This window comes from Stenella coeruleoalba, assembly GCF_951394435.1.
Source record: "Stenella coeruleoalba genome assembly, chromosome: 7".
Taxonomy (NCBI): Eukaryota; Metazoa; Chordata; class Mammalia; order Artiodactyla; family Delphinidae; genus Stenella; species Stenella coeruleoalba.
The window spans coordinates 77308599-77336158 of record NC_137153.1 but is presented as its reverse complement, the minus strand read 5'-3'; the positions used below and the strand labels follow the sequence as shown (position 1 = coordinate 77336158).

Genomic DNA, 27560 nt, shown 5'->3' with positions numbered 1-27560 from the left:
TTTTATATTTATTTTTTATTTTCATTTCAAATTGCATACTTATGTCCTTTGCCTGTTTTTTTAGTGGAGTGTCATTTTTTAATTCTTTGCACTTGCTATTTACATATGAAAGGTATTAAAACTCATGTAAAATTTTGCAAATGTTGCACCTTAGTTATTAAATTTTTGAATTATTATTTCAAAGTAATGTGTTTTTATGTCTACCTCCTTACTTTACTCAGCAAGCAGTTGCACCTATTTAGGTTTTGTTAACAGATGTTATCAATCCTATGAAAGAGTATTTAATGGCACACATAGCATTTTTTTGAGACAAAAGAAAAAAAAACTGGAAATATTGTTTACATGACTAAATCAGGGTTCAAAACCGTATCTCAGCAGATTGAAACTGTTATCCAAGATATACAGGATCCATTTAACAGAAAGGGTTATGAGTTTTCCCTTATAGACTCAAAATATATGCTCAATCTTTGCATAAATATACATTTGGGGTGACAGATTAACAGCAGTTCTGGAAAAAAAACCATTTCATTTTCATAGTGCGTGATGCTTTCTAAAAGAAAATAAAGGCAATGGAGAGTGCCTTTTTAAAAGCAGGGCATGCATTACACAAAGATAAAATAGGTATGCAGTTGTACACATTGACAAGACCACTTTTGGAATATTTCATTCAGTTCTGAGACTTGTGTTTTAAGAAAGACCATGAGAAACTATGGGAAGTCTTCTTGAGTGCATTTTTTAGGAGTCGAGGATATAAGGGGATGAAAAGAGTGGGAGGTCTAGAATCTGCATCATGCAACTGTAATACTAAAGGCAAAAATCACATTAAACAAAACAAACATGAATGAGCTGTCCCTCAGTGTGCAAATAGTCTGTGCTTTAATGTTTTTGGAGATTTCTGAGTTGAAGTTCATGTTGAGCTAGATCAGCTCTCACTAAGAAATTCTAATCAGTTATTTGCCCTTTTGAGAAATCAAATGGACAAAATAGGATAAAATGTTTCCATTATCTGACAAAATAAATGATTTCAAATAGTGTAACATATTTCAAAATAGAATAAAATATATCCATCATCTTTTATTGAGCTATGAAAACAAAGACTAAGAAGCCCTCCAAGAAAATTAAGAAGGATAACAATATAACTGTACAGGTAGGAAGGTAATGTAAAAACTTGAAATCAGAGAATCAAAAGATCATATAAAAATGTAACTCAAAAAAGGAAGAAAAAATATAACTCAAGAGAAAACATAGTCTGTAAAATTTAGAGTCACAGAAACCAATTTTGAAAACATTGGCTCTGAACTTGAATGACAAAATGTGATAAATTGGCAGTTTACAATTTATAAAAAATTTTAATTTTACAGCATCAAACTTAAAAGTTATAACATCTATATTAGAATTAAGTTTATTTTTGCTTAGTTCATTTTTCCAATTAGATCCCGGTACTAGTTATGTTGATGTATGTTTTATTACTTCATACATCTCACACATAAATGTATTAAAGTTATTATGTGTGTTACATCAAAATTGGCCTTTCGGAGTTTTCTAAAAGCAATGATTCTGTGACAACCGGACGTTTATTTTCAATTACAGGAAATTTGTAGAAAGACCACTCTGAACTTTGTAGACTTAGATAGAAAAGAGACTAGAAATGTGTGTATGTGTCTGTGTGTGTGCGCACATTTTTTATTTCACCCGTCAGTAGTTACCCAGCATCACTTTGATTCTTTCTTCTTCATGTTGAAACACAGCTCAAAGCACCAAACCCATTCTCCAGTGATTGGGACAAAAGTAGGTTAGTAGAGTGGGTTGCTAGGAGACCAATGTCAGCGTCATCTATGACCTTGCAGGATGTAAAAAATAAGTATGGATTTATCGAACTCAGTGGCACATTGTTTAAGTCCTCTGCTCTGGCTGTCTTATTTCATTTCTGTCTACCTCAGTGTTTTCCTCTTTCTCTTTTCTCTCCTTTTCACTAACACAAACGTGAACGTATAGAGCCATACAACTTCCTTTCTTGATACCTCCTAATTCCTCAAAGTTATTACTATGCTTCATTTAACCACAGCATTGTCTCTTAGCTAACAACGCCCTCCAATAGCAGCGTCAGCAAGTTCTGATCCTTTTAAAAGGCTGATTCTTCATACCATTGCTGTAAGAAATATAGAAATCAGTTCTACTGGGAACAACATTATGAAAAATGTATAAACATCACAAAGTAATTTTGCTGTCACATTCAAAATGTTTTCTCAAAGTTGCATCCACAGTTTTCACAGTTGAGGTGGCTTAGGTTAAATAATCTCATGCAGGGGAGAACTCTAACATTCTTGTCATCTTCTTGGCATATCTTTTTTTGAAATTGTTTGCAATATGGATTTCCCAGAGAAAAAAGTACCAGTAGAGAAAGTTAAATTAAAAAAACAATTCTCAAATCCCAAACCATTTTTGTTTTCATATTTATAGATCTTCATTTTAAAGAATTATAAATTATATTATAAATAAATGATGTGGGAGGTGGGATGAGGAGGTGTGTGTGCACGCACGCGTGTGTATACGTGATTCTTTTCTCCATAGGTTGGAATCTTAATTGTAAGGTGTATGAGAATGCAGCCCTCATTCCATTTATAGCAAAAGTCCTGTAGACTTTTAGACTACAGGACTTTTAGACTTGCTATTATATTTGTATAGTTTAATCAGGAAAAAAACTGAAATAAATATGGATGTAGAGATATATCCTACCAGTACAAATATTTAGACTTTTACTAACTATTGAATAGAAAAAATTATTTCAATTAAGCTAACTTATAATGTATTTCCAAAATCAATTGAACAGCTGTTATTAATACAGAGCCAGGTTACTCAAATGAATTGTAAAGCTTTATGTCAGAGTGTGAATGTGTTGTGATTGCACAGAGAGAATCTTATGCAAATCTTAATATATGTGATGGACTAGATAATGGAATTTGAAATAAATTTTTGGGTTTTTTTAAAGTCTTAATAATGATCAGAAAATAGTTGCTGAAAGTCGCTGTGTACATACTTACTGAATGTCTAAAAAAGAAAATAGAATTTACCAAATTCCTAAAATTTGAGAGGACAGAAAAATGTTCATAGAGAACCAACTATTACTCTACCAGTATGTAAACTAGTCCTTGGAAATGCATGTCTTATTTTTTCTGTTCTTAAGGCATTAATGATTTTCATAATCACTGATATATCATTTAGACAGCAAAGTTGTACTGTTCTATATAAACACATAGTGATTTTTCCATGAGTTTGGCAAGAGGTATTTAGAGATTAATGGAAGGAATGGATACTTAGAGAATACTAATACATTAACTAAAAATGGTGAGGTCTAAGAGCTAAAACAAAAACCTTTGTATGGTATATATTAAAATTCAAATAAGAGAAGTTAGGAAGAATTTTTTTTAAAAAGGTATTGGAAGCAGCTCATGGAATTTTTTAAGTGTAATCATCAAGTTGTTACTTGTGAAAGTTATGAACCAGAAAATGGCTAAGACCACTCTAGAATTGTGGGAGCAAGTTCTAGGGCAAAGAACAAATGTGTGATTAGAATGAAGAGAATAAGAATTAGGCAGATGAAGTAGGGGAAGAATGAAGAGTCAAGTATTGGGTGCAACATCAGTGGCAAAGCATTTTGCCAAGTAATCTTATCATCTCTGAGAATATGTATGCCTTCCTTACTTCCACAAGTCACTAGTGGAGGAAATACAAATTGTATTTCAATATCATACAAATACAATGTGGAAATCAATACCGCATGCAATAAATACAAATTTTATTTCAATTAAAATGATGCATACCTTTGATATTCCATTTATTCATTAACCAAAGAAACACTTGAATCCCTGTGATGTGCTAAATCTTTTTACATCTGATCTCTGAGCCTAATTGAGACAGTTATGTAAAAATACAATACAAATTACAATAAAAGTAATAAAAAAAAGTGCTAACAAGTGTAAGAAAGATTGCTGTGATGGCAGGGTGGATTTGCTTGTAATTGGCATATATGTTATTATTAGAGTGGTCCCAGGATACGTTTGAGATATTCCATAGAAACTAATGTGGTACATGGGATTTTGCACATTGTAAAATTCTGCAAATGGTGATTTGGTTCTAGTGACTCATTCATTTTCCAAATGAAAACTGAAAATGATCCTAGAAGACCTGCAGTTACATTAAAAACCATATCTGCTCCAAAAATCTTGATTTTTCCCTCATAATTCAATAATGGAAATTTCAACATAATTAGAATTATTATAAAATGATTGTATTTCTGACCAAGCATTAACACACACAAAATCAGTCAGAGGTATTATTAAGAAAAGAAAATTCCATAGCTGCAAATTTTTATCAAACATCCATAAGCACTCAGTATAGCAAAATTCTACTCTAAGTTTCACCTCGAATGCATGTACATACTTTACACATTGGTTCAACGAGTCCCAGAAGTCTCAAGGGGTATGCAGAACATAAAACACAACTGTTCTATTTCCGATTTTTATCTCTAATATGCAAATTAAACTGAGATTATGTGAATAATGACTTAATATTCCTTTTGTTTTCTTGAGGTTTGAAAAGAATTTTTGGAAAAAATGCTGGGCTGCCATGGGTGCAGAGAGCTAAATGGAGAATTTTCCCCCTCTTAATATATTTTCATTAGCAACTAATCATTCAAATATATTTTTCTGGTATAAGATATGAGTATGAAGTGTCATGGAGGATGCTCTCCCTTGATAGTGTTTTCTCAGTAGAAAACTATTTATAAAAGCAAAATCTGAGAGTAATAATTTTCCCCTTAATCCCTTCTGACTCACAGGTGCAGCTTCTTAGAATCAGAGTAAATAAAATAAATTAGGAAGAAATGTATGCTATTAATGCATTCTCCCATCATTCTCTGCTTTAGGACTGACTTAACACTTCGCAATTAACAGAGTTTTTTATACTTCTCTGGAAAGTCATAAAGAACTACAGAATCAATAGGATGGGCATTTAAAATGAATTTTCAGAAAATTTCTGACAGAGTAGTATAATCTTTTTGTGAATCAGACCTGGTTTACTAAATGCTTGGAAAACTGACACAGGACACTAAACCAAGAATGTTTAGGTAAGTGGAAAGGTATAATTCAAGGCAGTAAAAGGAGGTGACCAGAGTATAAAGAGAATATCTACCAGTTTTGTACAGTTGTTTCTTGCTGAATTAGCAGACCCACAACTATCATCTCCTGTGACTTCCTGATTGGTCTCTAGGTATGTCAACTCTTGGAAAGGCTGATGGTCTGCAATCTCAGAGCTAAAGTGGGTCTTGTATGTAATTGAAACATTTAAGGATGTCTTAAATGTCTACCTTTGAGCCTACAGGGAAAGCATATCAAATATAGGGAGGGTGTGGGATAGCCCCAGTGGTCTGGTTAACAAAACAAAGGACATTGTGGAAAGTTAGTCATCAGAGACCTCAAAAACTTTGTACAACACTGCATTACGTACAACAGCCATTTTAACTTTAAAACTGCAGAATTAACAACCCTGGAAGGTTTAAGAAACTAAGAACACCCCCAAGGTAATAAGCAGAAATTCACAAGGGCCTCTTTGGGTGCCCTATTGATTCTGCTAATTCAACAAGGGATAATTGCAGAAAGTTACCGGAGACGTTTAAAACTCCCTAAAGCACAAGTTTTCTATCAAATACTGGCCTATGGGCAGAGGGTCTACAAAAGGCTCTTTCAGCTTGCACAGCAAAATGAGCACTGTAGTTTTAACCCTCAAAGTGCCATATGCAGCATCTTCGATTCCCCACAAAGGGAAAAAAATAATTGTACTTTTATACCAAGGAATATTTGCCTATAACAAATCTGCAAAGGGGTTATCTTGATATGTCTGTACTAATTCAAATAAGAGACAGTTATGCCACTCAATGATTCTTTGAAACATACACAACTGTAATTTTATCAGTGTATTCTGAAAATTAAAATTGAGTAGAGATATTTGCCTATTTTTTTACTTACACGGGCTTGCAGTTCAAACACATTTTTAGTATATAAGAAGGTCTTATTTTTTTTCCTTATTGTTAGGGATTGGTGAGATTCTAATATTTATCCCCACTCTTGCCTTCTGAGCTCTAATCAAATTGAGAACAATTGCAAAAAATTAGATGAGAATTAAAATATAATACCTCTCTTAAAATTGTTAATATAATAGTAGAAAAATGTGAACTTTGAGAGCAAAATGAGACTTCCTAATTCATCCTGCTTTCCCAACTAGTCCTTGGGGCCTGTTTGTTAGGAGTGTTAGATGTTTTGAATAGTAAGCTACCTTTGTAACCACATGGAGAATAATGACCTTTAATATACCCCAGCATACGGGAAGCTAGGGCTGAGAGAGTCTTGACCTTATTTGGATTAATGTGGGCTTCATTCATGACAGCAGGAATGGTGGGAGAGAATGCACATCACTGGTGGAAAAACCAATGACACAGGGAGTGAGAAAAGAGAAAGAAAGCTGAGACTGAGAATGTGGGTCATCTGTGAGCTGTAACTTTTACCCCAGTACACCAATTAGTAAAGTCACTCTTCTTCCCGTGGGGAGGAGAGAGTAAGAAAGGAGAAAATGGTGGAATTTTCCTCCCCAGTACCTCACTGACAGGATGGAAGTGTTGACAAAGGTTCCTATTTCGTGGGACAAGGCAGGAGTGTGGAAAAATGTTTCTCCCAGATCTTCTAAATCTAGATAAATGGGCTATTTAAAATCGGAAAGGGCTGGGGACTGTGCCTTTGGTTTAGTATGAAATCTGGCTCCTAGTGCCCTTCACATATAATTTAGATAGTACAATAATTAAAAAGAAAATCTTTAGGAAAAATAAGTCTTAAGCTTTGTATACACGCCAGTTTAAATTATGGGGTATTACCAGTCTTTATTGTCACACCAACCATTTTTTCCAGATTTTTTGACGAGTATATTTTAAGGCAAGCCCCTTAGTCTTAGGTATGACTTTATAAGAACAAAAGAAAAATGAATAAAATTTAGCTTAAGGTATATAATATAATAACAACATATAAACTTGAAAATTACCTCAGAATAGGGACCAGTTATTGTAAGTTAAAGCTAACTTTATGTAACTATGTGCAAATACATTAATCTATTTAAGTCACCTGAGAAAGACCCATGAGAAAATCTTGGGTACATCTGAGTCTTACTGTATGGCTTAGTGAGGGACGTTAGCAAAAAAGGCTTACAGTTTGAACATCTAAGTATTTTCTGTATTTTCAGAGACATGTGATCCGCAGAATTATGTTACCTTCCATGAGAGCTTTCAATCCCTAGTTGAGAAGGGAATGGTATCGTCTCACTTCAATTTCTTGTTTGCTGTCAATCAGTATATTAAATCAGCTTTTGTGACAAATTTATGCTATAAAACGCTCAACAACCAGTAACACCAAAGAAGTTGATGAAAATTGCTGTGCAACATTGCCTAGGTCAGCAACAACTCCTGGTGTTCTCTTCTTATTTTTGCATTAACTAAACCTTTATGTGCACACAGTTCTGTGCACCTTCATGTAGTACTTGAATTTCTAGACAGGAAGAACTTAATTGGCCTCTTTTCTACCATAATTTCTACCAAATTTCTACCAAATTACATATTTAATTTTAAAGAATTTTGAATTTTTTCTAAATAGGGAAAAGAAGCTATAAAAAAAAGGTTGGTCTCTTTCTTGGGATTGAATTTAATGCATATGGAACAACATGATCCTTCCATAGTTTTGTTTATTTCTCTTCCTTTACCTATTATTAAATTTTGCTTAATGTTCTAGGGTTACCCAGGATATCTCTGTTAAAAATTAGTGTTTTCTTGCTATCTTCTCCTTTGGTTTGTATTTTGTCTTTACTTTGATCCCATCACCTTGATTTACATTCTCCCTTGCTTAAAGTGATAGTAAAATAAGATACCATGACTAACAAAGATTGAGAATTCTGTCCCTAATATAATTATCCAATCAGAATAATATTATCCGTTTCAACCCAATACTACCATTATTCAAGGAAAATTCACTTAATGCCACAAATTATTTCAAATGTTCTATAGCGGGGTCCCCAACCCCCAGGCCACGGACCGGTAACCAGGCCGCATAGCAGGAGGTGAGTGGCGGGTGAGCAAGCAAAGCTTCATCTGTATTTACAGCCGCTCCCCGTCGCTCGCATTACTCCCTGAGCTCCACCTCCTGTCAGATCAGTGGCGGCATTAGATTCTCATAGTACGAATGCTACTGTGAACTGCTCATGTGAGAGATCTAGGTTGTGCGCTCCTTATGAGAATCTAATGCCTGATGATCTGAGGTGGAGCTGAGGCAGTGATGCTAGTGCTGGGGAGTGGCTGCAAATACAGATTATCATTAGCACAGAGTTTTGACTGCACAGAGACCATAATAAATCAATTGCTTGCAGACTCATATCAAAACCGTATCAGTGAGTGGCTAGTGACAGTTAAGCTGCATCTTATGGAGTAGACTGGACATAAGGAACACACTTTGGGTGTCACTGTCTCCAGTCATCCCCAGATGTGACCATCTAGATGCAGGAAAACAAACTCAGGGCTCCCACTGATTCTGCATTATGGTGAGTTGTATAATTATTTCATTATATATTACAATGTAATAATAATAGAAATAAAGTGCACAATAAGTGTAATGCACTTGAATCATCCCGAAATCATCCCCACCTCCTCCAGTCCATGGAAAAATTGTCTTCCACAAAACCAGTCCCTGGTGCCAAAAAGGTTGGGGACCACTGTTCTATAGTATATATGTATATGTACATGTATGTGTATCTGTATATATACAACATGCATATGTACGTGTGTGTGTGTGTGTGTGTGTGTGTGTGTGTGTATACAGATTGACATAATGCATTTAGAACATTTATCCATCTACAATTTCTCTCACCATACCAATGACATGATTAGAAAGATTCTTTTCAAGAAATGATTCATGTCAGCTCTGAAAACCCTAATGGGTACTAGCAGTAGATGACATATTTTGGAAAATTTCTGAAAGGGAGAAAAGATAAGGCTGTATTGATGGCTGTATGAGGGCAGAGGAAAGTACAGATTAAACATCCAGGTGAGAAGGCTGCAAGCAGAAGTAAGCCACTGGTTCTGAAAATGCACCAAGTTCAGAGTGAGCAAGTGCTACCGAAGTCATAGGGGGTTGTCTGGAGGGCAGCAATCAGAAGAGGTAATCGGAGGGCTGCCCAACGTACACAGGGAGCGCTGGGAAGGTAAATCCTTCTAGTTTCTCGCTCCATCATCCAAGTGTACAGGGCTCTGCGTGCAGCACTAGTTCTGACTTGAATAAGACAGAAGAAAGCTGCTTTCTAAAGAGAGTGGTGGGCATGTGATACGGATGTTAGGGTTGGAGGAAGAAGAGTAACAGTATTCAGTGTAGAAAGATAAATCAATAAAGGCAGCCTCACAGCTCCACGGAGAGGTAAAGCACAGCAAAACTAATTCCCTTGGAGTGAAGTCCTTCTGAACTTTGGGAATTATAGGAGCCCGGGGCCCAGGGACTGCCTTTTCTCAGCCCTTGCTCCCTCCATAAAGGGAAGCCCGAGTTATGGTAGAAATCACTCTTATATGATGGCCTTCTTTTATGCCTTCTATTTGGTTGAAAGGTATTTTGAGTAAACAGTTGAAAGAGATAGATCTAAGGAAATAAAACAATTGACTGGAGGAAGTACAGAAAATGAATGAAAACAAAAGAATGTATTACAAATTACAATGAATATTCTTAGGGATAGTTAAGAGAATATTATATCCATAATACAAGACCAGGCTACCATGAATAAGGAGCGAGTGTAGAACAAGAAAAAATTCTTGCTAATTAAAAATATGATTGCCAAAGCAAGTAAACAATAAATACAAAATCTCGTTGATATAATAGAAACTGAGGTCTATTATAGAATAAATGAAGAAAGGAATCAGGGAATACATGAAGAAAAATCCACAATTAGATACATTATCCTGACCTTCAAGTATAAATAGATATTCCAAAATCTTCTAGAGAAGAAAATCGGATATCTAGAAAGACAAAATTTTTCACATGGGCATCAGACTTATAAGAGTGGTACTAAATGCTAGAAATAAATGAAGCAAGGAAAGTACTCAGTTTGAATCTGGAAACTATAAATCATTTATGAGGCCAAAAATTAGTATATATATTTTTTAATTAGGCAAAGACAGAACGTTTAGTCCTGTAAAAGATTACTTAAGATTCTGGTCCAGCAAAACAAAAACAAGAGAAGCCCAACAAAAAGGAAAATATCAGATCCAAAGCAATAGAGATAACCCAGAATTTTATTTGAAAAAAATTCCAGAAAGACAGATGTGCAACTGACATAGACTTTTATCTGCCCAATTTAGACCAGGAAGTAGAAAGAGCTTTTTAAAGGATACTGTTTTGGACCCAGGTTTGGGGAGGAATGTTAGGGGGTGGCAATCAAGAGACTTAGAAGCCCTTAATAAGAAGATGAAACTGTGGTTCTTTTCTGTTCAGAGAAAATAAAAAAGTAATTCGATCTTCCAGGAAAATAGAAACAAGAACATCATGATTCAAAGATGAAACTAAACTGTGATATGAGGCAATGTAAGGAAAAGAGATCTGTTTGACCTTAATGCTTGAAAGATTCTATGTTAAGTGGCATCTATTTGTAAACCTAGAATTATGTCTCTTTCTGAGCCCATTCACTCTAATTGACTCTGTTTTTAAAAAAATATTTATTTGGTTGCACTGGGTCTTACTTGCATCAGGTGGACTCCTTTGTTGTGGCATGTGAACTCTTGGTTGCGGCATGCATGTAGGATCTAGTTCCCCGACCAGGGATGGAACCTGGGCCCCCCGCATGGGGAGCGCGGAGTCCCATCCCCTGCGCCACCTCTAATTGACTTCTTAGTGACCAACATTTATATCACCAAATGTAAATAACTCATGATTTTCAATGTTTTCAAATTACCTTAGAAAAATTCCAGAAGATTTAATGGTCCTGTTTTGAACTTTGGCAAGATAAAAGAGTTCATAGAAATTGAGAGTGAGGGAAGAAGTGAAAGCAGAAAAAATATAAAAATCTGGAGGTAGATGAGTGAAAGGGAAATTAAAGGTATCTAAAGGGGTAATAATTATGTCTTACAGCTAGAAATCAAAAGATATTGTCTAAAATTTATCAACCAATCAATAAATGTTAAGACCCTTGCTTAGAATTATAATAATGACCATCAAAACAATTAAAACGTAAAGAGTTAAAAGTGGTTACATCTCAAGAATAGTAAAGGAAGTAGGGAGTGGGGTGAAAATAAATATTTTACTCTCTTAAAAAAACAAATTAGGGCCTCCCTGGTGGTGCAGTGGTTGAGAGTCCGCCTGCCGATGCAGGGTACACGGGTTTGTGTCCGGGAAGATCCCACATGCCGCGGAGCGGCTGGGCCCGTGAGCCATGGCCGCTGAGCCTGCGCGTCCGGAGCCTGTGCTCCGCAACGAGAGAGGCCACAACAGTGAGAGGCCCGCGTACCGAAAAAAAAAAAAAAAATATATATATATATATATATATATAAAATCTGTTTTGATGTATAAATATGGGTTGTAAACAGATATGAAGGAGTCCCAATAGGTCAGTGTTAAAAGTCCTATATCAAGGATGTTTTCAAATCTAAGTAACAGTAACACTGACTCATAATGGCTTAAAGTGTAAAAAACATTATCTCGAATAACTTAAAGTCTATAGGGAGGGTGGCTATCAGGAAAGGCACCTTATGTAGTTGATTGGCTGTTTTAGGTTGTTTTAGCATCATTGATATCATGGGTGTTATGCTTTCTTTACATTCAATTATTGTAACATTCTCAGTAGTTTGGATTTGGCCTCCGAACTCATACAGTTACAAAATGGCTGTAGGAGTTCTAGGCATCCTATCCAAAATGTCAGGGACATAAGAAAACGAGGTAATTCTTATTCTCATAATTCCGTTTCAGGAGTGAGAAAATCTTTCCCAGAAGTTTCCCCTTTATCTCATTGGCCAGAATTTGGTCACATAACCTTCTCTAAACTAATCAATAGCAAAGACAATATTAACATGATTTATTTAGCAAACTTATGAGCTGCAACAGGAGCTAAGAAAAAAATCCATTTCCCCTTGATCCATATAAACATTGAGTGGATCATTTAATAGAACCATTATTCTGGTAGGAATAAAAACAAGTAAATGGATGCTGGGTAGGCAAACAACTGTGACCACAAGAGGGCTACAAGGGGAATTATTGACGCAGTGGAGGCTGGTGGTGAGCAAACCTCACTTTTAATTCATACTACCAAATCACCTCTGAATCTGCATCTGAATTTCCTCAGATTAGAGTGATGACCTAGGTTGGCAGTTCTAATGAATCAGAATCACCTAGAAGGTCCATTATAATACAGATTACTAGGTACCATCCTCAGATATTCTGATTCAGTAAATCTAGGTGTTGCTAAAAAAATTTGCCTTTCTAACTATTTCCCAGGTGATGCTGGTGCTGCTGGTCTGGGAACTGTACATTGAGAACCATTGACCTAGGTGATGATTTTCATGGAGACTCATATTGGTATCCCTGGTGCCTGAAATAGTGACCGAAAATAGTAAGTATAAATTTTTTTTAAAGTATTAAATGCGTTTACTCTAACATTCAATAAGTCTTAGCTTTTCTTTAGGTCTAGATTTATCACAATTACAAAGTCTATTCTTCATTCCAATTAAGAATTTGCTGTTACCTACACCCCCTGAATGCACATATATTAGAAAATAATTTAATGTTAATTAATTCCTTGGTTTGATATCTCTCGTCATTTGCCTGCATGCACTATGCAGGTGTATTACACCAGTATGTCTGATTTGTTTTTTAATGTTTTGGAAATCAAGCACTTAATACTAACAAAATTCTATACCGGAGTTATTCCAATGCTCTTTTGTGGTGACCAACATGTAGCCAAAATCCCATAACTATGCTCCAGGCGGTGACCAACATGTAGCCAAAATCCCATAACTATGCTCCAGGCTTCATACTGTGGGGAATCATTTCCTAAGCCTATTTGACTACAGAACACATTTAAACATTGGCAGACTATCAAGCAAAGCTCATGAGATGTAATGTCCATTTGGATTAAAATGGACAACAAAAATGATCTCACAGATGAATTATTTGCTATAAGAAATAACTGAACCCTGATTTATATGCTTTTTAAGAAACATTATAAACAACAAATTAGAACAATTAAGTCATTGTCATTATGAATAAAAAGGACAAAATAAAGTGAAATAATTCACTGTATATGTTGGTATGAAACATAACACAGAGAACATTTTAATGAGACCAGTGTTTTTGAGTCATCACTTCCTTTTATACTGAATAGTATGAATACTTTCACTAAATTAAGCTTTTATTCTGGGTAGAATTTTGAGTATTTTGATATGATATCTTTCAGTTTTAATGCTGTATGACAGTCCTGTTTGCACAGGTCTGTTGCATTAAAAATAATATGATGAACTGAATTTCAGCAATTAAAAACTCTTGAATTAAGATATTCCAAAAATTATTTCATTGATTTCTATTAGATCACTCATATTCTAATATTTTAAAAATCAAAAGCTTCAATTTTTAATTTTCCCTTTGATTTATTGTGACTAATCCCAAGAAACCACTTATTGTTTAAAACTTTTTTCTTTCAACAGTAGGTATATGTGTTTTAAAAATATTAGAATTTGAATAATATTGAATAACAAACATGTTGAAATTACAACCTATCTACATATATGTCTTAAGACATACTAAAGACATATATGTACATAGATTCTATGAAGACATACTAAGATAAAGTAGATAGATAGGTAGAGATAGATACATAGGTAGATAGCTAGATGACATATTAACCAAGTCAAGTTAGAACAACCTTGTGGTGGGAGCTTAGGAGTTTGAAAGAACTTTTATCTGGGAATTAACAATCTGCTTGAAAAATCTGCAGCTAGGTTGTACATGAAAAGCACCCATTCCCTGATTTTATTCCTTTCTTCTTCGTCTGAAACTTTCCTTTGTGTAATATTTGCTGTACCTCAAATTGGCTATTTCTCTCTTTCCTTGGTCTCATTTTTGTGCTCATGTATAAAAACTTCCCATGGAATGCTTTCCCTAAACCTCCTTCCATGAAAATTATTCTGTCTACTGCTGAAATACTTAGAACTTCACTGTGTATAGTGGCAGCCACTATCCACATGTGGATGTTTACGTATAAATAAAATAAAATTTCATTTCTTCAGTTGCACTAACTATATTTCAAGTGTTCAGTATTTACATGTGTTTAATGCTGACAGCATTGGACATAAGTACAAATATCAAATATTTCTATCATCACAAAAACTTCAGTCGAAAGCACTGACTTACAGTCTGATGTGTAATTTAGTATCTGTCTTCTAGTTTGTAACAGTTCTCAATATTTTGTCTTCTGCATCCTTAGGAATTCATAACGGTGTTTGCCACCTCATAGGTGCTCAATACTTGGGAATTCATTATATTTTCTCAAGTGCAATTGAGTATGATCTATCCTCCAAATTATAATTACTCAGTAAATACTCAATTTTTTTTTTTTTTTTTGGTTTCTTCCTCTTGGAGAAAAAAATAGAGAACCTCTAATTTCCATATGTCAAGAAATATTTCCATGTCAGATAAAAGGCAGATATGCTCAATTAATTAAATTGCAATCCTTTTCTTATCTAATTAATCAGTCCAACATGAATAAAGTTGATCTTCTTTAGCTCTAATAAGATTAGGTGTAATATTGTTTTTGGAAAGTTATTGCCTCCTCAAATGCTCCTCTTACCATGGTGGATTGGCTTACACCCTTAGGGAGACAGTAGTAATATGCTAAATTTCATAAAATTCCAGGTAAGACGATTAAGTTTGCTTTTGTTTGTTTGCTACTTTACTAGGAAAATATAAGGTGAACCCCAAGGGAAATAATAAACCCCAAGTGATACCTGGTGGTCCTGAAGCTACTTTCATTTTATTGCTTCTTCTGTCTTATGCTCAGCTTCCAAGACATTGAAAGAGACAGGAAAAAAAATTGGTTTCGGTGGCACGTATGTGTTTGGGGAAAAATGGAGATTTCATATTACAATGAGACACAATGAGTAGTGAGTATAATAGAGTGATTTTTTAAAACATCCATTTTAGAAAAAATATTTATTTGAATTTGGGTAATGACATTAAAACAGAAGTTTCTAAGTGTATTATAAGGGAAACTGTCCCCTTGCTGATGACAAATATTCAAAATGACAAACCGAGGTGAGAAAGTGACATGTTCACCTCTAGCATGATTTACTGTTTGGCTAAGAGGTTTTCAACAGAATGTAAAGATATTTACAATTCGAGCAGGTAACTATACAAAGTGATGCAAAGTTTTGAAAAGATCAAGTGCTTACCCTGTTCTCATTTATAGTGCAAAATATACCTACACAAATAATTTTTCCCCTTTTCCTTGTTAATCTTCCCATTAGTCTGCATTCTAGAAATATCTGCCTTTTAATAGCCCTCTCTAATGGTAATAGCTGTGTTTTAGTCAATTTTAAAGAGAAGTTCAACCAAACTGCAAAAACTAGCCTACATAACCACCACATCACATAACAAAGTACCTTAGATAAAGACCCTCAGATTTTATATTAACTGTTATGTGAATGCATAAAAGACACAGAGAAACTTTGCTACCACTGGTGATTTTTTCCTATGAGTGACAGGGAAGTATTAACATACCTACTGCTTATATCTGCTCATTAAGGCACTGCTAGTCTAACCACATATGGTATCCTCCATAATTTATCATAATATGTAGAAGTGTTACCTTCAGGCAACTGATATTATGAGAAACAATTAAACGCTATGGTACTATCTCTGTGGGTAGAAAACAACTCAGGAATTCAAATATCTGCCCCACCCAGAGGGCAGCCCGAATCTGCCTATCCATACTCATGGCTGAATTTATAGGGTTTTTCTTTTAAATTGTAAATTTCACTTGCAATGGGGTGGATGTGAATGCAGTGACCTAGCCCTCTACTCATCAATAAAGATTTTTCTGCATCTTTCTCTTTCTGAAATGTTATTCCTAAGGTATGTATTTCCATACGAATCAACCCTGTAAGGCTATGGAACCAAGACAGACACAGCAGGAACATTTCTTTCCTTGTGTGCTTCCATTTTTGAAGCTGACATTAAGTAACACTACCTGGAATAATGAGGGAAAGCTGCATTGGCTTTTGTAGCCCAGAAAAGTGGCAATGATAGAGGAAAAGTCAAAGCATAATGATCACAAAGTGAACTAAAAAATAAAAGTAAACAACATTAATTATGAATAGTGACTGGTGAGTTGAAGATTCAATGTGATATTTATTGAAGACTGCTGTTTTAATCAAAAAGAGGAAGATTTTGACAGTCACTTTGGGTTTCAACTTCATAGTATTTACTGGATGAAATTTGCCAGCCATCATTCTCGTGTGAATGTTCTATTATTATTACTTTGTCTGGGATTTTTCTCCTAAAGGAACCTGTGCAGAATTCTCTGACCTGTGCATATTGAAAGAGTTTAAGTTAAATTCCTTCTGCACCTCAAATCATTTTCTATCTTCATGGTCATTCAGGAGCTATTACTACGTCCCTAAAGTCCACCAGTGTTAAAGTTTCTCTTAGCCTGTTCTCCTGCATAACAGTAAGCGTCACAGGAAGATTGAAGCATGAGAACTATGATTTGAGAAATTCAGCTAAGCCCTGGAATCTGGGCCAGTGCATATAATTGAGACCACATTTAAATTTCTTTGATATTTCTTTATAGAAAAGTATAATGCCCTAAAGGGGAAACATATTTCATCTTAGTTACATTAGCTTTGTTAAATAAGCAAATAACCACTTACCTGTAAGCAAAAGAAATGGACAAAATGTAAGCCACTGGCTTTATCCTCTTTGCATTCTGAATAAGCAATTGCTTTTCTACAGAATTATTTTCAATCAGCAATTAGTCATGCTGAATAAATATTTGGTAAAGAAGCCATAAGAAACAATTCAGCTGTCCTAAAAAAGTAATTGACTATTGTCTGTTTGCTCTTGAAACATTTTCCTTGGCTTACTTTGATTGGTTAAGATGGGCAAAGACAAGAACAACATAAATCCACCATTTTCCTGTTTACTGAATTGTGGACATGCATGGCCTGTAATAGAGTTATAATGGTCATAAAGTTCATTACACAGATTTTAGAGTGGGGAGGACTTGTGAATTCTGTATCTGAATTTGCTAATCCTAGTGTTTACGACATGCAGGGAATTAATTTAAAGGGTCTTCAGCTTCTCTCTTTGAGAATACAGTTTGCACACTAACATATGCAGACACACATGGAAACTATACCATAAGAGAACACAGCTCCACGGAGTCAGTCTGACAGAAGCATCTTTGCCCTCACAGTCAGAAATATACCAGCATTGAAGGAGTAGAAAGGTGGGTCATGATACAAAGTGACTATAATGAAAAAGATGAGTATAAAACAGGTGCATGGTACTCCTCTAAGTTGTTCTGAAAAAAATAGTAATTTAAAAAATTTCTTGTAGATTCTATGACAGGCTTGTGTAAAGTTTCCATAGCACATATTGGAGAGTCACGAATGATACGTTCATTCGTTTGGCAAGTTATTTATTTATTTAATGTCCAACTTGTTCAAAAGAATATTTATGATGATAAAACTAAATCCAATGAAATTTTTTTTGAAAAGTGAAAAGATTAGCAAATGAAAAGGTAAGGGAAAAAGAGTAAGATAAAGATAGGCTAAAGTAATATCAAAAATGGAAGCTGCAGCTAGTGGGTGACCAATTTGTTTCTGAGATTTTTGGTAGTCAATGAAAACAGAGAAATACAAATCAAACATTCTTATAATCCATACATTAAAAAAAATCAGAACATTACCAAAGATGAAGTGCCACCATGTTGTGAAGATTTAGACCTAAGAAAAGTTTATCCAATGGATCATAATAAAAATAGTACTTTATAAAATAATCATTGATGCCTTTGGTGGTAGGGGGTTCCTTACAGCAAATACAGTGAATTACATCAGGCTATGACCTGTTAGGCTCCTAGGCTGAGGATGTCATGCCTAAAACACAACTTATTGAAACCAGTTCTATTATGAACCAAAAAGAAGAGGAAGAGGAGGAGGGGGAAGAGAAGGAGGAGAAGGGGCAGGAGGAAGGGGAAAGGGAGGAGAAAGAAGAGGACAAGGTGGGCTTCCCTGGTGGCGCAGTGGTTGAGAGTCCACCTGCCGATGCAGGGGACACAGGTTCGTGTCCCGGTCTGTGAGGATCCCACATGCCGCGGAGCGGCTGGGCCCGTGAGCCATGGCCGCTGAGCCTGCGCGTCCGGAGCCTGTGCTCCGCAACGGGAGAGGCCGCAACAGTGAAAGGCCCGCGTGCCGCAAAAAAAAGAAGAGGACAAGGAAGAGGAGGAGAAGAAATGGTTCACAAAATGCCACCTGCATATCTTCTTCTGTGCACAGTGAAAGGATTCAGGCATTCACATGCATGCGTGCACACATATAATTCATTGTGAAATTAAAATGCATAATCATACAGTAAATCTACTTAGGAAAAGACATATGTAAAGATCCCTATCTATAGTAACAGTATTCAGCCAATTTTTGTCTTATACATGATGGGACATGACCAAGAATAATGCATAATGATTATAGGAGATACAGTTCTCCAGATGTTACTGACAGAAGAGCAGAGAATGTTAGCACCCAATGGAGCCCATGAAAGGCTACCCTGCATTGTTTTCTACTACTCTAGTCCTAGCCTATGTAATGAGGATTTTAGGATCTTTGTGGTTAGTTGATGGGTGTTTTGGGAAATTTAGCACATCTTCCAACTCAGTATAGGAATTCTTTTTACAGTCTTCAACAATGCCTTCTTGAGCACATTCACTTCACCTTTTTTTTTTTTTTTTCAGTGCCAGTATTCACTATATTTTCCCTGGAAACAGAGAGAGAAAGGGAAAAGAGGCAGCATGTGTGTTACAAAATGATGGCAAATGGTAAAGGAAGTCCCCATCACGGCAAAAGCAACCATTACATAAACTCCCCAGTGATAGGGTCACCAAAGCCCAATGGGGACTCAGTCCCCATTCCTGCAGTTCAGGAATGGCAGGAAGGGATAAGGCAAAGAACAGATATGTACACAGTTTTCCAACCCTTCCTCCCCATAAATTCAAGATTTCACACAAAGCTTTTATTTCTAGCAGTAAACATGGAGTTGTATTCATCTGTCTTCTGTTAAACCATCTTGTGGCCACTTTGACATAAGTTTATTGCACCTGCATAAAAGTTCCTGAGTGACATGGATATATACTTCTCTCTTTATTGGTCTCCTGACCTCAATTTCTTTATGAAAGGCCTGCTTATTGCTTCTGTCTACCCTAGGATTTGAGATTAAAGTAGGTTTGGTCCATCCAGTGTGAGTATTATGGTATGAATCACATAAAGGAATACTCTTGATCCAGAAAGTTGGGAACAAGGAATAGAGTGTTCCTAGATTTTTCAGAATTTTTATGCAAATTGCTTAAGAGTTGTGGAGACGCCCCACAAGTTAAATGTGTATGTGCATGGGTGTGTGGGCTTTTGGGGGATGTATGAAAGCAGGGGTATGGTGGAAGTCAGTTTTTTAGGACAGAAGATCTGGTCCAAAGTAGAAAATAGGAGAAGGGGAAGACAAGAGTTAGGATGGCTCAAGGTCCCTACTTTGAGAAGAAGGGCATCCAGTCTTATATTTCAGATTCTTTCATCCTGGTTTAGAATTTCTGTCAAAGATGTTTTGGCTATTTTTCTCTTGCTTACAAAAAGAAGTTTGTAAACAATAAATCCCCAGAAGAACATGGAGAAAGACCAACACATTATATTTACACAAACTAGGCCACTTGGCAATCACCACATCAGTGACATGGAGTTCTTACAAGCCCCAACAAGTTCTACAACTAGAGGAGTGAAGCTTTTGGGGGAGATAAGAGCCCAGGATCAGACACACAGCACCTAAATTGTTCTCTTGCATTCATCCTATTTTGACACAGTGAGTCAGGTCTGCGGTGATCTCACAGCATGTAAACGAAACTCTGTTTTAGCTACCGCAGCACTATTAATTACTGATCCTGGGTAAAACACTGGCTCCAGGCACCACACACAAAAAAACCCTCATTTATGGGTCGGTCTGGAAGCCAAGGAGGAAAAGCTCAGAATTTTTAAAGGTTAATTTTTAGTCCTCACTTCATGTATCTATCCCTGGCCAGCACAAGGTGTGTATAGAGGTATCGTTCTTAAAACCTATCCATACAAATTCACATATTTTTTAGCAAAACACACATACACCCTGTTGTACATGGTACGCCCAGCAGCTCAATACAGTGAAAGATGGATCTGGTATGTAAAGTGAGTCCCATGCTCTGGGATTAGAGGTCTGGAACAGTTTTCTGCTTATTTTAATCAGCCTCAGACCTCGGATACCTGTATAAAGTGAACTGAAAGCAGGTATTCATATATTAAAAAAAAGAATGCTCAGAATAATTTTCGACTCATTGTCTGAATCGTCCTTACAAACTTAGACAACCAAGCATTTTGGTAATTACTTAGTTCTCCATCTTAGTTTATAGGTGTAGACATAGCTTTGAGAAACACTTTTTGAAATTTTATATCATTCATGTAGCAAAATAAAACCCTATAAAAGGTTTGTGCGATTAGAAGGGAACTCTGTAATTGATTGTGTGAGAAAGGATCTTCTTGAAGTTTCATGCATTTTCATAGAACATGCCAGCAGAACCTTGGCCTAAAATGTGAGAGGAGAGAAAATGATGGACTTTGCATTGGGAAGAGTTGCAATAATAACCCCTGTGCAGCCTCCTTATACTTTAGTGGAAGTGAAATATCATTAAGCTTTAGCACTGAAAAGAGGAAAATGTAAAATTGGGGGAAAAATAACAAGTAGATTGATGAAACAAGTCAAAAATTTGCTATTTTACCAGGAAATTGAGGTGAGAGAATGTTTGTATTTCTGATTTCAGGTAACAAGCATCTATGTCTGGTGCTTTTTCTCCACAAGGCCAGTACATTTTAGTTAAGTTAATTTAAAATGTTATTCTCTTACTAGGTGCCTTGAATTAAGTAAGTCTGTATTTACTACTTGAAAGATACAATAGTAAAGTGAAATTTCCTCTACTCCTCGAGGTGAATATCTGCAAACTTGGTGTCACTTTTATTTTGGGAAAGAAATATTGGATTAAGCAAATTATGGTGTTCACTGAACTGATACATGTCAGGGGGAGGAGTTCAGAAATGTTTAGCAGAAGGAAGGAAAAGTTAGGCTTTGGGAATCCCCTTGATTTTAATGTGAGTGAAGGGATCCCACTTTCTGATGGTTTAAAATTAAATTATTTTACCTCTTCTTGTTCTATTCTTTAGGCATCTGTGCCTTCAAAAAATGTTAGAATTAAATAATAAGTATTTAAAATTTCCAAGCAGCATATGTAAACTATCTTTGCAAACCTGTCTGTGCTTAGAGATTTTGGTCAGTTACCTGAAAGAGTCAAAGCAACTTCTTCAAATGTTTAACTAACTTTGGGAAAATAGCTTGGTTGGTAGGACACTTTATCTTTGAATGTTTTAGCTAAAAACTCATTTCTGACCCTACCCAGGTAAGGACATGTAGAGATATTTCACAAGATACAATATTTAAGTAAGATTGCAGTTGCCAAAAGATAAAGCATGAAATTTACTAAAACGTGCAATATGATGATGTTTGCATAAAATTCTGACATTGTAGCACATTCTCTGAAAGCTCAGAGTTGCTTTTGTGAAAGGAGAACTAAAAGCATTTTTCGCCAATTCATATAAAGTCTTCAAGTATGCACATATTATAATTAAAGCTAGTGATGAGGAGGTGACAAATAATGGTTTTGTAAACAGCTTGATGCATCTTAAAAGCAACTGTTTGGAGACCAAAAGCATAGAGAAATGCAAAATAATAATCATTGCCCAGGTTTCAAAATTTTTGAGTTTTACTCATACAAAAGGATGTGGTCTGCCTGAAAGGTCTGTTGAATTAATGGAAAAAGGAAAGACAGCTAAACATAGAGAAATTTGAGCCATTTGGAGTTTATACATCATGGTTGGCAGCATGGATTATACTGATTTCAGTAGAAGAAATTGATATAATGAACTTTTTTTTAAAGTAAGATTTTAATTCAAATTGTCATCATAAGTGAGTTTCACAGAACTGGCAGGTTAGAAAAAATAATATATATTCCTTGGTTTGCACCTTGGTAGGGTCTTTGGTTATTTTTTATATGTATATTTTATGTTTGTTAATTTTTTATACTTTTATGCTTAAAACATTAAAACACTTTAATAGTCACACCTCTGAGCAATCAAGATCTTAGTTTGACAGCCAACCTTCGTATTACAAAAAGATGAGTGACATGCAGGTAAATATAAGTTTAGGTTTTAGTAAACCCAAGTTTTATTTTTAAGGAACAAAACAATTCTTGAGCAGCTGCACATCTCTCACTTGGCACTGAATTTTGTTATCGATTATTCCAAGGCACATGGTCTCCTGCAGCGTTCCTCTTTCATCAGCTTGTGCTCTGGAAATGTGGCTTCTCAAGCCACAGGGTGAGTACATGGAAGTCTGAGGACCCAGGTGGCAACTAGGCACCCCAGACAACTCACACACAAAGTGGCACCTGGGTCCTTCAATTGCCAAGCTCTCTTTTTTCCTTTTCCCTGTTTGAGTGACCAGAGGACTTGGCAGCCCTTGCCCTCTATAGCCCTTTAGGATTGTTCTTCAGCAGGAAACATCTGCGACTGGGTCTGGCTCCTGCTGGCTCTGATACAGGCTATTCTATAACCAGAGCTGTTGTAAAGTCATCTGATTGGGCTGATGCTAAGTCATCAAAGGAAAAGAAATATAAGTTGATGCTTATATTTTATTTTAAATCATTTTAGATATGACTTCACTAAAAGGCACAGAAGACATCCTTCTTTGACATCATTTTTCCTTTTAGTATTTATTATGTACATTCCAAATAACACTATATAGTCCATGCACTATGCTAGGCACCTCTGGATATTATTACTAATCCTCATAGAAAACATTCAAGTTAGGCAGATTTCTTCCCATTTTTCACAAATGGCAGCAGTTAAGTGCTTATTCAAGGGGACATTGAGCAGAGTTCGGTCTCTAACACAGGCCTCTCTGACTCCATTAGCCCATATGCTACTTCTGACTATTCATGTAGAGGCCATATTACTACGCTAACATGGCTCTGTCTGCCAGCTCTCAGCCAAAGAAGCACATGGCGTTCCCAGTGGCAAGAACATGGAAAACCATCGCTAGCTCTATCCTAGCATTTTAAGAAGTGTGAGTCTCTCGTTTCTTTACAATAGATTGGTTCTGCTGCCGTACACAGGAAAGCATACATTTTTCATTTCCCTCTTTTCTGTGTTATTGATTCCATTTACCTCCTTCCTATCCTTTGTGCCACAATTAGCATACATTTAACGTCTACATATTTTATTAGCTCCACAAAATAGTATCCTCTTTCAGCAGACAAATATCCTTTAAAAAATCAAGAAAAATGGTCACATACCATAAATAAATATAATGTACGTAATTTTAATATATTTATATAATATAATTAACATATTTGTTTTATATATATATATATATATATATATATACCATTTCCCAGGCTCTTCAGTCTTCCAGAACAGTCTAAGGCCTGTTGTTTGTATCATTTTTCTTTCAGTCTAGAGAAATTCCTTTAGTATTTCTTTTTGTGTGGGTGTGCTAATTGAAAACCAAATCTCTTAAATTTTATTCATCTGAGTATCATCATTTTGCCTTTATCTCTGATAAAAAAATTTTCTGGTTGTAGAATTTTTGGTGGACATATTTGTCTTCTAGCACTTTAAAATTGCTATTCCATTGCTTTCTGACATCCATTGTGTCTGATGACAAGTTAGTCATAATTCACATAAATATTGTCCTGTGTATAGTGTATTACTTTTCTTGAGATGCTTTTATGATGTTCTATCTTTGTTTCTCAGTAGTATGACCATGGTACGATTAGCTGTAGTTATTCCATGTTATTTTTACTGTTACTTTTTATTTGTATTTTGAAAAAAATTACCAAATGGCTCAGACTTTTTTAATCCCTCTACTTGCTATCTTTTCCCCTGCCATTCATTCTGTCTTTCTTGTTCTTTCTCCTTCTCCTTCTCCTTCTCCTTCTCCTCTTGTTCTTTCTCCAGGCCACATTTCCTGGCCTCATTTGCCTTTCCTACTTTATACTGTTTCCTCTCATTAACCATATATCTTGGTCTTACATTCCTTGTGTTTGATACTTCTCAGTTATGCTCTCTGTTTGGCAGATTATACCTCCACACCATTGTGTAATCTGAGGACCCTCTGGCTATGAATACTTTACAGAGTAGTTGTACAAATTGTGAAGATTAGTGATATGTGGCCACATGTGTTTCTGAAGTTGAGCAAGTGGTTTTCCTCTTAGACACTTTGAAGACCTACAGATAATTGCTTTATTAACTTGGCATTTATTAAAAATTTTTTTGTTTATGTAATGTCTATTTTTTGCCAGATAGAGGTACCCTGGAACACAGGGATGAGTAGCTCAATCTCTCGAGAACCTTACGTTCAATTTGGACAGAAAGAGCAAGAGGCAAACATTACAATCTAATGTTATAAACTCTCCAAGAGAGTTTAAACAAAGCAGTATGATAAGGAGCAACTTACTTGTGACTGAAAATTCCATGTGGGAGTACATCATTTTCCAAAGAGATAACATTTGTGCTAAGTCTTGAAAAACTGAGTTGGAGTTCAGCAGATGGAGAAGTGGGTGAGGATTTCAGAGGCAAAAGAAAGAGAATGTTAAAAGATATGAAGACCTGAAACATAATGTTATTATTTGACAAAATCGGTAGTGCATTTGTTGAATGGATCCTGGACACTTCGGTTGCTTCCATATCTTGGCTATTGTAAATAATGCTGCTGTGAACATTGGTGTGCATGTATATTTTCCAGTTAGTATTTTCGATTTTTTCGGATATAAATCCAGGAGTGGAATTGCTGGATCATATGATAGTTCTCTCTTTATTTTTTTGAGGAACCTCTGTACTGTTTTTGATAGTGGCTGCACCAATTTACCTTCCCACCAACAGTGTACAAGGATTCCCTTTTCTCCACATCCTCTCCAACATTTTTTATTTGTAGACTTTTTTTTTTTTTTTTTTTTGCCGCATGGTGCGGCATGTGGGATATTAGTTCCCTGACCAGAGATTTAATTTATGCCCCCTGCAGTGGAAGTGTGGAGTCTTAACCATTGGGCCACTGGGGAGTCCCTATTTGTAGACTTTTTGATGTTAGTCATTCTGACAGGTGTGAGATGATATCTCATTGTTGTTTTGATTTTCATTTCTCTAATCATTAGTGATGTTGAGTATCTTTCCATGTACCTCTTAGCCATCTGTATGTCTTCTTTAGAAAAACGTCTGTTCAGGTCTTTGGCCCATTTTTTAAATCAGGTTCTTTGTTTTTTTGATATTCAGTTGTATGAGCTGTTTATATGTTTTGGATATTAACCACTTATCAGTCATATCATTTGCAAATATTTTCTCCCATTCAGTAGGTTGTCTTTTCATTTTGTCAGTTGTTTTCTTTGCTGTGCAAAATATTTTACATTTAATTAGGTCTCATTTGTTTATTTTTACTTTTATTTCTTTTGTTTTAGGAGACAAATCCAAGAAATTTTGCTATAATTTATGTCAGAGTGTTAATGTCTATATTCTCTGTTCTAGGAGTTATGGTTTCAGGTCTTCAATTTAGATATTTCATTCATTTTGAGCTTATTTTTGTGTATATTGTGTGTAAATATCCTAATCTCATTCTTTTAAATGTAGCTGTCCAGTTTTTCCAACACTTCTTATTGAGAGACTGTCTTTTCTCTGCTCTATGTTCTTGCCTTCTTTGTTGTAGATTAATTGACTATAGGTGTGTGGGTTTATTTATGAGCTCTCTATTCTGTTCCATTGATCTATGTGTCTATTTTTGTGTTAGTACCATGTTGTTTTGATTACTGTAGCTTTGTAATATCATCTGAAGTCAGGGAGCATGATACCTCCAGCTTTGTTCTTTTTTCTTTTTTTTTGCGGTACGCGGGCCTCTCACTGTTGTGGCCTCTCCCATTGCGGAGCACAGGCTCCGGATGCGCAGGCTCAGCGGCCATGGCTCACAGGCCCAGCCACTCCGTGGCATGTGGGATCTTCCCAGACCAGACCAGGATCTTCCCAGACCAGACCCGTGTCCCCTGCATCGGCAGGAGGACTCTCAACTACTGCGCTACCAGGGAAGCCCCAGCTTTGTTCTTTTTTTTTCAAGAATGCTTTGGCAATTTGGGGTCTTTTTTGGTTCCATATAAATATTAGGATTATTTGTCCTAGTTCTGTGAAAAATGTCTTGGGTACTTTGATAAGGATTGTATTAAATCTGTAGATTTCTTTGGGTAGTAAGGACATTTTAATAATATTATTTCTTCCAATGAAAGAATATCTTTTCATTTCTTTGTATCATCTTGAATTGAGAAATAATATATTTACCCTATGCCAGAGTATCAACCCACAGATCATGCACTGATTATAAATGCTAACATGTACCCTTTTGCAATAGAGATCTGGTGCTTAACAGCTTCACCAAATAAAAAGTTTTGTCATCACTTGTTGTGGTACAACTTTATATGGCACATTTGAAATACACAGTATAACTAGAAAGTATTCTAGCCAGAAATGGTTAATATGAATCTAATTATATATTTAGATCTAACTTTCAGTTTACAGAAAATTCAGGAGAGAGGAATGTATTGAGAGGAAACAATAAGCCAAATTCAAAATGCATAACATTCCACAAGAAAACTAGCTTGGATTCTTTAAAGTCAATATCACTAAACATATTCTAAATTAAATGGAACTAAAAAAAAATGATTGAAGGTAGTCATTATGTGAATCTTGATTTGGATTATGGATTTAAAAGCCAAAACATTTAGCTTTCCCTGTCCTTTGCCATGTGAGGATGCAAGGAGAAGTTGGCATTTGCAACCCAGAAGAAGGTTCTCACCAGGACTCGACCATGTTGCTACCCTGATCTTAGAATTCTAGCTTCAAAAACTGTGAGAAATAAATATCTGTTGTTTATGGGCCAAAAAACAAAATCCCAAACAAAACATTTATAAAAGACATTTTGAGGACAATCTGGGAAGTTAGAATACGGAATTGATATTAGATATTATGGAGTTATTGCTGCTTTTTTAGGTATGAAAATGACATGTGTTATGTAAGAGAATGTACTTATAAGCTGATACTTGAAGAATCATTTGGCAATGAAATTATCTATCTGGAACTC

At 35.6% G+C, this 27560-nt stretch overlaps 1 protein-coding gene across 2 annotated transcripts in view; it reads left to right on the top strand.

The window, feature by feature from the left end:
- LOC307189672 (uncharacterized protein) overlaps positions 1-27560 on the top strand; it is a 568050-nt gene that overhangs the window by 43579 nt on the left and 496911 nt on the right. For both annotated transcript variants that reach the window (XM_079928006.1, XM_079928007.1), the window contains exon 4: positions 12555-12669. The gene's annotated coding sequence lies outside the window, so the exon portion shown is untranslated. The remainder of the gene's footprint in view (positions 1-12554; positions 12670-27560) is intronic.